The sequence below is a fragment of the Pezoporus occidentalis genome, unplaced genomic scaffold (genome assembly GCF_034315485.1).
Source record: "Pezoporus occidentalis ecotype Australia unplaced genomic scaffold, CSIRO_AGI_Poc_V1 ctg13, whole genome shotgun sequence".
Classification (NCBI taxonomy): Eukaryota; Metazoa; Chordata; class Aves; order Psittaciformes; family Psittacidae; genus Pezoporus; species Pezoporus occidentalis.
Window position 1 is genome coordinate 10,987,534 of NW_026913103.1, and position 13,005 is coordinate 11,000,538.

Sequence of the window (13,005 nt, forward strand, 5' to 3'; positions counted from 1 at the left end):
CCTTAGCCTTCTCTTCTTAAAGCTAAACAAGACCTGTTCTGTATTTTTTCGTGCATTATGTGATCCAGATGACTTAAAAGAAATAGCCTGCAGAGAAAGAGATCTTGGAGCTCAGAAAACATATGGATAAAACCCAAATTTTCGAATATCAGTCTGAAGTAAACTTGTAAAGAATATTGGAAAGATAGTTGGAGGTTAATTTAAGCATGTCTGGAGATTAGAAAGAAAAATAGAATCAAAGCTCACCAGGCACAATGAGGACATTAATATTCCCAAAATCTAATGCTATGCCCCAAAAGTCAGTTTAATATTCTGCTTTGGGCTTTTTTTTAAGATAACCTAGCATGAATACAGAGCTGGATAAGTAAGAGGAGCTGGATGCAGAGTAGACTTTTTCATTTCCAAAGTGAAAGAAGCAGACGATTTCAAGGCAAAAGATAATTGTTATTGCAGAATTGTGAAACGATCAACCCCCAGCAACACAGATCCAGTATAAAATTTTTCAGTGGTTTTCTTGATTTTGAAATGGTTCTATAGTGGGTATAAGATTTGTTTATGAGGAAAAGTATCCAAAGAAACCTACATCAGGGAGCTTAATATTTTATAAAATTCTGAACATGTTTTGAAAGAAAGAATAAATAAGGATATCAAAACAAATGGGAAACTGGATAAAATGTCACAACATTTTGTCAGAATTGAAATCTACAAGCCTATGCACTCACCTTCTGTAGTATAATGACATATTTTGTAGGCAATACAAGGAAAACCAGGAAAATAGTAAAAGAAGGAAATACAGTATACCTAACTAATCAGAATGCCAATAAAATAGTATACTAATTTCCTGTTAGTTAAACCCGATAGTGAAGACGGTAAGCACCCCACCCTCTCCCTCCTCACCAAATCTGTCCAGAGAGGAACTGGCTAAAAAGGGAAATAGCCATAGTTATAATGTAGGTTACTGTCCTGATTTTGGCTGAGGTTTACTGTTAGACTTCCTCTGGAGAAACTATTGAAATGTATCTATATCTCCTACAATCTTTTCATTAATGACTGTATAAAAACTCAATATTTAGAACACAAATAAATTTTGCTGAATTTGTTTGGTATAAACTGGGGAGACATCATTAATGAAGAAGTGGGTCATAATATGACAGTGGCAAGACTAGACGACCATGAGACCTGTGATCACAGAAATGGGATGGAATTTAAAATTCAAAGTACAAGGGTCTCATATAAAGGTTTTCTGCTATGGTTTGGGATCTCACTATTAGAACAGACATAAGAAGAGAGCTTTTTGCTTGATCAAAGAGTAATACAAGTAGCATAAATGATGCAAGGTTACGGTAAGAAAATTCAATTCTAGGATGTGTTTACTGAAGAAGTGCTAACAAAGGGAGAGAAGAGTAGATGTAACTAGGGGAGGAACATCTTCACTATTGGTGTACAACCCTAGTGACCTATGTTTGAGAAAGATAGCTGAAGCCAGAAGAGCTGCAGAGAAACACAAGGAATATGACTGGGGGAGTGGGGAGCAAACAAATCTACCCTGTCTTTTTTAGCCAAGCAATTTGAAATCTGAGAAAGTATTTAGCATAGGCCTGTATCGCTTGAGCATGTAGTCTTCTGAGACTGCTAAGAATGAGACTCTTCCAGTCAGATATTCGTACATCTGCTGGTTTAGGTTTCTTTACTACTCACCATGGAATTTCTCTTAAAATTCAGCAGTTATTCAGATGGTAGGCATGGGGAATTAAAAGTATTTAAGTAAAATAACATATGTCTAGATGCTTTCATCATGTCTTGAACTGCCATTAGATGCATTTAAGGGGAAAAAGCTGTGGAAAATGTGCATAGTGAAATCCTGGCTCCAGTGAAGACAATGGTAAAACTGAATGGTTTTGTTTTCCCCCTGCAGTATACCTTTTTTGAAAAAAAGTAGCTCAGAGAGAAGTACTTCATTTTTACAGTCATCTGATCTCTCAATTGTTCACATTCTTTGTTTAAATTTAGAAGTGTTAACATAATTGATTTTTAAAGAATAAAAAACTGGGATTATAGAAGACTAATATTGCGGAATGAGGGAACCAGGACAAGTCCTGTTTTTTTAATCTGAACAAATAATTGCAGGAATTAAAAAAAAACACAAGTTCTTCAGCACTTTCTTTAGAATGAAAAGTTCTTACATTATGCGAAAGAGGAGGGCTGTAATTTTGCTATGTCTTTCACTGTCACTCAATAAATTTCAAAGATTATTGGAAGCAGGTTCACACAAGACTCTGCTATTTGTCTTTTGAAATACAAATGAACTCTTAGGACAGTTCATCTAAATCACTTTGAAACACCCAGCAGCTGGTACTGTAATGCAAACAGAACAATTTTATAAATCAGTCAGGAGAGCCCATTCTTTAAAAGATATGCTGCATTACTGGAGGCAAAAAGCTCTCCGTTTCGTTATATAACAATGACAATAATTCAATTTAAGTGTATAATGACCCAAGTCAGCAGTCCAGAGCAACAAAAATTTAATAGGAACCTTATCTAGTTTGCTGACATGTTCTTCTCTAGAAGCCGTTATAGGCTCTTGAGAAAAAAAAACAATTGGCTCTAATCTTTAATATTGCTAAGCAGCAGAGGGCAAATAGGCATTTTAGCACAGCTTTTTCTTTTTTTAAACAGCATTTAATATATTCACATACTGTTAGGCATGGAGCTGTATGGCAAATATTTCTGAAGTTTGTTCATTAGAACAGGCTGTCTTGAAGTAGAGAAGCGTGTCTACACTCCCATGATGCCCTTTGGAATGGATCGTATGTCACTGTGTTGCGAAGGCAGAAGACTTCAGTGTAGGTCTCCTTTGGGAAGAGCATGGTTTCTATCTCCTGATGTAAATGAAAGCCATGATAAAATGGATGGGCTCCAGAGAACCATTATAAAGAAAATCACTCTATTAAATACAAAACCAAATGTAATTTCATCCCTATTTCTTTCACTGTTTTTTCATATACTGTGTTTAAAGAGTGCAGACTAATGTCTATATTGAATAGGTTGTAATGGCTACTTAGTTTATGATATGGAATAATATTATTGGGGTAGTAGTGCTGAGACAAGGACAGCAACAGACAAATAAACTGTTCAAAGAAAACTATGTTTGCATCTCAGAATGGGTGTTCAAAATTCATTCATTGTATTCTTTAAATGCCTTTTTTACTTTTGCAGTTTACAAGGTTATTAGTTATAAATTCATGGTTTATGATTCTGGTAGCACTGTGATGTTTTAACAGTATATATTGGTGCTCCATTAAAGAAAGGTAGAAACTACTGTTTGCCTAAAATACAAGATTTTACATGGAAGGCAGTTCCTGAGTCACTAAGTCCAGTCACCTGCCATCAGAGATCAGTGATTTTTAGGTCAAAAGGCTTTACAGCAGATGTGCCTCACACATTTCCTTGCACTCGGGCCCACAAAAATCTTCCACAGTGAAAGCCAACAGTAAAGGAGGAGGCATTCTTAGAAGAGAAATGGGAAAGAAGAGTTCATGTCTTAAAAGGAACTGTGATGAAGGAGGCATTTGAGGGATATTAATGAGAAAGACTGGAAAATCTAGAGCTAAGAAATGGAGAGGGAAGTGTTTGGATATGCTCATGAAGGCCCAACCTCAACTAAGTCAACACCATGCTTGCCATGGGATAATGTCACAAATCTGAAGTGAGGTTTATTTTACCTCATATGTTTGTGATGTGAGCCATTATGCCTGAGCTAGCCAGCCTAATCTCACTTTATCCTAATGGAGAAAAATAAACAATTTTAAGACAAGACTAGTATCCTACACGTACTTTGGGATGGGATGTGTTGGGCCGTAGAAGTGCTCGATTCCCTCCATTGAGTCATGCAGTTTTTTTTGGTTTAGTTTTAGTTTTCATTCTGTGCATGAGAAATAGATTCTGCTGGTATGGACAGTTTCTGTCAGAAATGTTATTTCAAGACACATCATCTATGTCCAGCTAGTGTAGTCATGGGGCTGTCATCCCATGCATAATGATATGGTTGTGTGTGATAAGTGCTTTCAGTGCTCTCCTGTGATGGCTCTGTTCACCTCCTCCCTTTCTCTCAGCTAGCAGAAAGAGTTCAAAAGGTTTGTGTGCATGCAGTCATCAGTGAAGGGAGCAGAAAACCAGGAACTTTGTGAAAAATCATCCTGTGGAAGGAGGATTTTTGGAGTCTCATTCCATTATATTCTGTTTTTCTTTTCAGGGGCTGTTGACAACTTCCAATTTAGAAGTGCCAATATTTTCTAGTGTTCCTTTTCTACAGAGATTGTGGGACCTTCTTTTATTTTTTTTTTAACTGCCAACTAGTCATCTGACACCTTGTGAAATGGGACCTGAGGACTAATCAAGCTGAAAGAGTGTGTCATGAAAAAACACCGTTTGATGAGATAACTGTCCTGCTCTAGCAGCTTCCACCAGACAAAGGAGGCAGTTCTACGCTTGTATTCCCTGCTCCATCCCCACTCTCAGTTTTCAATTGGTTCAGCACATTGAATGGCCAAAGCTAGCTTAGCAAAAGAATGGGGAGGAAAAAAGAAAGAGAAAAAAAAGACCAGAGAGGAACAGTATATAGAGAAGTAGGACTGCTGAAATTGAGGAGGCAGGACTGTGTGTGGGGAGGGAATATGCCTGCAGAAAGGAGGAGGTGGAAACTTTCCGTCCAGCAGCAACATGGTGCTCCCTGTCTTGCTTGAGGGTAAATGTGATGATCATAGCCAGGCATGTGAAGAAATTGAAAAGAAGCTGCAGTGACCTAAGAATTACAACGTTTACTGAGAAGCAGGTCCAGGCAGGTGGGTTTCACTGCTTTGATTGATGGCTTGGCTTTGCGAATGAAGATTTGGGAAGGGCTTTACCCATGCTTACTACAAGCGCGATGAGGACTAAAAGGGCAATGTGGGATAGGCAAATCCGGTTGGAAAAAAGGCTGCTTGGTCATTCAGGATGTTTCCAAACAAGACTGTCATCTCCTGGGTCAGTCTCGAGCCCCCAGTGTCCTGAACCGTCTGCATGCAGGCGGTTCTGCAGCTTCCAGTGCACTGTATCACCTGCTGTTTCGTCCCTCGCCTGTCTCTACAGGGCTTTGCAAGTGTGAGTAAACCCTTTGGGCCTGCACAGTGGATTTTTTAGGTGAGGTACAGCGTGAGCAGAACTGGCCCCACCCTTTACACCTGAGGTTTATCTGCCAGGGCCTAGCAAGCTTGGACGGTGACAGCAAAGTCCTCAGGTCATAGGTTTGGTTAGAGTACCCTTCTCTTAGATGGAAGACATAACACAGCTAGATGAGCTCCATCTGCCTGGGTTTGAAGTTACAGTTTTCCTTCTCCTAGGATTGTTGCCCGAAGGCTAGTGAGCAGGATTACTATTGCAACAACACATCATCAGTAGGGTAAAACTAATCTGTTTCACTGCATACAGTCCTGACATAGGTCTAAACCCACCCTGCTGATGCTGGAGACACAGGGGGATTACAGAACTTTAGGAGGAGCTGCGCAGGTGGGTTTGTGGTTTTAGTTGTGTGAGCAGGAGGATGTTTAGAGGCTAAATCTAATGTTATGAATTGTGTATAACAAAAGAGGTAAATTTTGAAAGAAAGAAAGGTTTTAGAGGTTACTTTCATGTTCTTATGAAACGAGTCCCACTGAATTTCCTTTGGCTGTTTTTCTGATTCCCCAGTTGTGACCCTTAGAGATTAGCAAAATGCCCTAAAATATAGTGGTGAGCTAGTACCAGACCTTTGAGTTAGCCTTAGGTCTTTCTGTGGTTAGAAAGGAAACTTGCTCTAGATGCACTAAAATGCTGATGGAGAAGTTGCTACTCTTTGTCCACTTCCCCAGTGTGACTTTTATTCCAATTAAAATGTCTTTGGATTTTCAGAAAGGTTTAATACTTGTTACTTGTTTTTCTTTTTCCTTACAAAAAGTAGCAGAGTCCAGCACCCCTGCAGAGAAGGTGAGCATGTGTTTGATAAAGACCTATTAGCTATTAGGTGGTGAAGTGTGAACTTGTCTCACTAAGGAAACCAACAGAGTCAACATCTCATTTTCCTCCCTGTACCAATCATTGTAAAACAAAACGATTTTTGAAGTCTTGGGAAAGAAAAATTCCCATTAGAGTAAGTCTTACTGACTTTATCATTGCTGACCTCATGAGTGGCTGTTGATTAACTTTTTACCAACCAATAGGAACGTTCCTAGTTCCTTTAAAAGAAAGTGGGTTTAAGAAACTGTCTGTCACAGAACAAAACCATAGGCTCAAAGGATTCGATATTGTTTATTTCTCTCAGAACTCACTCATTATGTTTCCTATTCTTTTTGGATTTCAGAGGCTTATTTTGAAAAATGGACAGTTGAACACTGATCCGTGCTAAAGCAAACACAGAGTACATCTGGTGGATTGTACATCTGTCCTCAGACAATAGTGGGCAATTGGACATTCTCCAAGGTGGTATTATGTCATAGGCAGTGGATTGTCTTGTGTCTTACGAAAGGTTTCAGGCTCTCTCATTTTTGTAGAAATGTCTTCATTTAGAGATGTTTCATTTTTTAAATTTCCTCTTAGCATCCTTCAGGAAGTTTTATCTGTGTTATTGTACCAACACAGACTGTAAAAAGAAAACATGGCATAATGCCAGAATCCTGTAGTTGATTCAAATAGCTGATTGTGGGGCTCCTCCTGTGCAGAACCATTTGAAGGCTCAGGGCCCAAGTTTGCAATATTTATAAAGACAGAGATTCGAGAAGGCTAAATGATTATATAATGATGATTAAACACTGAAGCCTTTTTCTAATAAAGAAGTGAGGTATGACCTAATTACTACTGTTTGCTGGTAAAGATCGATCCATTTATCATTTCACTCTCTGTAATGGTTAAAATATTTTCCCCCAATTTTTAATAAAGTGGAACTTTTAAAGTATTTTCAAACTTTCAAGTTTAAGGAAAAAAACACATCACTTACTGGGACTCAAGTAGTCTCGGTTAAATTATGATGACCTGAGAACTTATTCTGCCACAAGTGCCTTCCTGCTTTTAGCTGACCTCAGTAGCAAAATGACAAAAGTTTAAGACCAAGCCTTAAGTTTGTCAAAGTTCACTCTTTTTCACTGAGAATTAAGTTAACAATTGTGGCTGGAATGCAACAAAGGCATTCACATTATGGACTAGGTTTGTTCAGTTGACAGGGTAACCCATAAATTCATTGAAATTTGGTCATGCTTCATCAAGTGCCAGAGTTTCAGTGTTCTTCTCTGGCATCCTTGGAAGAGCAAGGGAAAGTTGCATTCAACTCCTTAGGATGTTCCATGATCAATGATTTAAATGTGGAGATACATCTGCTTTCCCCAGTAGCCATTGATGGTCATTTTGGGTGTTGGCAATAGGAGAGCAATAGCATTGTGGTGATGTGGGTGCTGGTAGAATTATATGACACACTCTCACTTTTGTTTAAGAACAGGACATTTGTTTTAAAATATGATACAGGTTAGATAGTAAGGTGTTTGACAGCCTTTTCAGAATTCAGACTTTCCTTTCTTGGGCCAACTGTCTCATGCTTCTAGTGTTTGTGATTCATGTAGAGTGTGATTCGTGTGTGTTTGGATAAGGATAAATTTGGCTCATGTGGGGGTGCTCATGTTATCATGGAAGTGTTAGTGGCTATTTCAGACCAATGGTGATGCTATTGAGGTGCTTTTGGCTGTATTACTCCCATGTCAAACCCAAGAATGGGGCGGCCTTTTCTGTTGAGGTGGCTGTGTTATTCATAAAGAGGTAGCAGACTACCGCAGGACTATTGTCTTTGTTTCTGCTGAAGCATGGTAGGTTTGCCTGTGTCACCTCTGCACTGGTATAGCTGAAAGAAAGTAAAAAAATTACTTGGAGATGACCTCTGAGGCAATTCAGAGGAAAATCTGGCTCCTGCATACTGCCTGTAAGTGTTATTTCTGGGGTCAGTCCCAGGCTGAAGAGGTTTCCTCTGTTACTTTGAGGTCTGCACAGTAGCGATTTACCTCTTGTGGGTTCCTCTGCTGCAGAGTAAGAGTTGCCCTGAAACAAAAGGTGAATATCAGCTGACAAGCTGACAAGGAGCTTTTTGCCATAAGCCTGAATCAGCCTCAGGCTGCTAAAGAAAAGGAAGTGAAGAATCTTTATTATAAAACCCAGGTGAGGCGCTGCATATGAAAAGGCGAAAGTTTCAAGTGTTTGAAACTTGTAATGCCCAGTGCTTTCCAGAATAAGGACAACTCTATAGTTACAGTCCTCACTTGAAGTTCAAACTCTTTCAGTAGACCAGTTTTTATTTATCCAAGCAGTTATGGGGGAAAAGGATTGTAAACAAAAAGATCAGATGATTCACCTGAAGAATTTGCTCTCAAGTTGGCAAGCAGCACCACATGAAAGGTGCTTATTGCAATTCCACCGCAGACTCAGAACATCAATGAGACAAACATTGAAGTTAATTTCCACTGCTCCCATGGAGCTGTAGTGTCTGATCATGTCTGTTGAACTGACCTTTGGAAAAATGTAACAGGGCAAATGACAAACTGCAATTGCCGGCTTTGGTATTTCCCAGTGAAAGGGAAAATTCTGATAAAAACTTTATTAAGACACGCTTACCTCTTTTCATAGCCTTTGATAGTGTCAATAAAAAATGCTTACTGCTGTCACTGCTGATGAAGGCATATATAAAAAATAATTTTACAGTCTTTTCTTCAGTATTGCTCCTTTTTATTTTGAATTTGATTGAATTCAAACAAGGATGAATGTACGGACTTGTGCATACCAAAAGTATATTGCTTTGTGTAGTTACTGTTCCTAGAAGACCTGAGTTTTTGCTAAAAATTGTAGTGAATATGTTACCTTCATTTTTCTGCAATGAGAAATGAAATGAACTAATAAAATGCAAAAGCTTACAGAGAAAAACTGTAGGAATTATTCTACTCATTGAAGAGTTGTTTCCCTTGCTAGGCCTGGTATTGTTAGAGCAGGAAAAGGAAGTCTGTAGGCTTGTGGTCTCCTTCTCAGCTGGTAGTCTGGTAGGTATGTGTCCTTTCTTACAAGGAAGCCAGGAGGTTTCTCTGTCTTGCCTCTTTTTTTCTGCTCTGCTACTTCTACTCCTTTTGTCTTTACCCCTCCTGATGCTGGAGTAGATCAGGTGGTGCTCTTGATACTCAGAGTTTTAGAAGATGTTCCGTTTAACTTTAGACTCAAGTCTTTTAACTTAAACTTTAAATAAAAGATGCTCATTGTTATGTTTTTGGTCCTCTGGAGAGCTGAAATTCATTGCTCCATAAAACTGTATAACTGCATCAATAAGGTGCTTCCTACTCCTCTCCTTATGCTATAGATTTTATGATTTTTTAGAACTCTCAAATGATGCTGTAAATAGTCTGGTGGGAGAGTTGGGGATGTAAGGGAATGTCTGTCATAGGTTGACCACTCAAGGAGGGAAAAAAAGGTGTAATTGCTAAACACTTCCATTATATACCTCCCAAAGTATAGAGGTGGTGACCACACTGGGAATGCAAGCCAGACCAGTTGCATGATCATGAGTCTATTGCATTACAAGTCATTACCATGAAGTATGATGAAACAAGAACCTTAGCCCAGGCCCCCCAGCTGATAAACACTAAAACAGCAAATACTGGCTGTAAGTAAGGTATAACATGCTGAAACTGTGAGATCAAGAGCAACAACTTTGAGAGCCAATAAATCAGCATTGTGACAAGTGACTATTAATCCAAAACAATGAATTCTTATCACAAATATGATTAGAAACAGTCCAGTCAGATCTGTCGTTATCTCAACCCTTCGTGCCCCACGTTGGGTGCCAAAAAGTACTGTCATGGTTTAAGCCTAGACAGTAACTCAGAACCATGCAGCCCCTCGCTCACACTCCAACTTTTTCCTCCGCGTGCACCCAGAGGGATGGGGAGGGAAATTGAAAGAGTATAACTCCCACGGGTTGAGATAAGAACAGTCCAGTAACTAAGGTATAACACAAACCACTGCTGCTACCACCAATAATAATAATGATAAGGGAAATAACAAGGGAAGAGAATACAGCACCTCAGCACCTGCTGACCGAAACCCAGCCCAACTGAACAGTGATCTAGCCCTTCTGGGAAACTGCCCCCAGCTTATATACTGGGCATGACGTGCTGTGGTATGGAATACCTCTTTGATTAGTTTGGGTCAGGTGCCCTGTCTCTGCTTCCTCCTGGCTTCCCCTCCTCCCTGGCAGAGCATGAGACTCAGAAAGTCCTTGGTCAGGGTAAACATTACTTAGCAACAACTAAAAACATTGGTGTTATCAGTGCTGTTGCCAGGCTGAAAGTCAAAAACACTGCACTGCACCAGCTACTAAGAAGGAGAAAAATGACTGCTACTGCTGAACCCAGGACAGTGGGTTCAATTGGACCCCACATACTCATTGTGCTTCAGGGGGCATCCCTGTCCCTTCTGTATTTGAATGTGTTTTATTGAAGTGGGTGAACTGTTCCCAAAGAAGACAAAAGAAAGAATGAGGAAAATAGCAGTAAGTTCTGGTATTGCAACAGATCAGTTGGGCTACTGAGGGAGAGGTCTGTTTCATTCATCACCTGCAAGATAATGATGCGAAGACTATTTCTATTAAATTGTAGTGTCTGTTCGTTAAAGCGATTATTTCTAGTGTTTCACCCGCTGTAGCTACAATTCCTCACCACTGATGTGACGACAGACTTTCAGAGGCCTCCCACAGACTTTCTCCTTGCAAACATATTATTCTTTCCCCTTTTCATTTAGGCCAAACACAACAGAAAAAAAAACATGATTTTGTAGGTCTCTGTGCCTGTCAGACACATGCACAAGGGGACAGTGAGGCTCTATCTTTTGGAGCAATGAAAAAGAAAGAAATTATATTGCATGTATTTGCAATATAATTGATTTTCATACATTTAAAATGTATAGTCCGTAAACAGCTGACTTAGCATGTTATAGAATATTAACTATTTTCTGTCAACCCCATCCTCCAATTCTGATTATATTTTGCACGTAGAATTGAGTGTTCAGTTAGGCGCAAAGCTATGAAAGCAAATTTTCCTGTTTCTAATTGCACTACTTGCTTCAGTTCCCCTTGTAATAGTATTTAGAATGACTTGAACATGTAGTTTGTCTTTCATGTTTAACATAAACTACCTGAAAATTTAGCTTCATGTATGTATATACACATATATATACATGAGTATTTTGCTGAGCCTTGCAGTGATCAGACGCTTGATTCTAAAATGTCAGTAAGCACAAAAGAAGTAATTATAAAATTTATATTTTATTATTTTATGTTTTTTATGTTGTTATGAGAACAAAATATTTTAGATCACTTTTTTTCTTTTCTTTCAAAAGCCAAAGAAGTCTAACACTCAGAAGAAGTCAAAGAGCAGTAATGCATTTAAGTATCTCTTGTACAGGGTCTAGGAGTAACCACTTCTTATCACACTCAGTTTTCACATTGTACAAACACCTCAATTATTCTAGCAGAAAAACAGTGCTATTATTTTACTGTTATGACCCTCAGTTTCTGGATAAACCCTGATGGCTACTGTAAAACTGCCCAAAAGGGGGTATACTGACTGCCTGTACATGAGTAAATTTTCCTGTGGATCTGAGGGATGCTTGTTTCTGTGCTCACTTCACAAAAAGGGTTGTAGGGAGACCAGCTGAAGCTGCTGGCAGTGGCTTGGAGCCATGGGATGCTGCCACAGCCCCTGTTTCTGGCTCCCTGCTCTATTCCCTGGGTGAGATGTGGGTGCCTCAGCTGCATCATGTTGCAGAGATGTGAGTTTACAGCTGCTTGTTGTGGCCAAGGCAGTGTGGGGCAGGCAGAGCATTCCTGTGAATCTGGCCAATGCCTTTTTTATAGGGTGAAATCCTATCCTTGTGAAATCAATGGGATATTTGCCATCACAGGGCCAGGGTTTCTCCCAGAAGTTCCTCATTGTAATCTGAGATAGGCAAGCAGGCATCGCTGGGAGTGTAGAAAAAAATATCCTCTACTTGCTCTATTTTGTTCCTGCTAGGCCCCATTTTTCACTGTCTTGTATATGAAGTTTAATTTTTCACTGTGCCTGAGGCCTGGCAGCCTGGGAATTAGTTGGGACTACCTGCTGTCTTTATCTTCCCCCAGGCACCAGTTAAAATTGCAGGAGGGAGCCTTTGCTAGGCCTGCTCCAGAAGGCTGTGGAATAGTGGGGGTGAACCATAACTGACACTTCACCTCCTGTTTTTCCTCCCCCAAATCCTTTCCTCTCCCCTTAGCTGTTTATTTTCAGGGTGAGGGTGATACAGGAGGTCTCTTTCCTCCCTTGTTCCCCTGGCGATGGTGCTTCTCTCCCCCTTGGTGCGAATGAGGAACTGCAGGGGAGATGAGCAATAAAGGAAAAAGGGCAGGGTTTTCAAGATCATCTGTTGTTTGTCAGATTTGAACTGAGCCCATAATAGTTGTCTGACAATTTGCAAGTTGGGTTTACAAACCTGCCTTTGTAAAAGGCTGAGTTATGAACGCACTGTGCAGTTTATAGAACGTGCCAGCAAATCTTAACTACAAACTCTTGATTTATACATCATCCTTTTAAACAGTGTTTTTTTCGTTTGGTTTTTACTAAAGTATTGTAGTACATGGTAAGTTGGAGAAAAAGTTCATATCCTAAACAGGATTAACAAATCTTAAATCAGATCTGTAAATCCTACAACAGATTTAAAAACCATACCAATAAATCTAAAATAAAACCTCATCTTTTCCTTTTTTTTTTCTAATTTCCTTCTTTTGGCTTACAAATCCTGATTTTGCAGCTGGTTGGTAAGGAAGTGATTTATAAAGCAAGAATTTAAAGCCCAACTGTCAGCATGATCAAGTCTGAGAGGTCCGGCTCTCACATCTTATCTGAGTGCTTTGATTTACAAGCTGTAGTCAGGCTCTCTCTA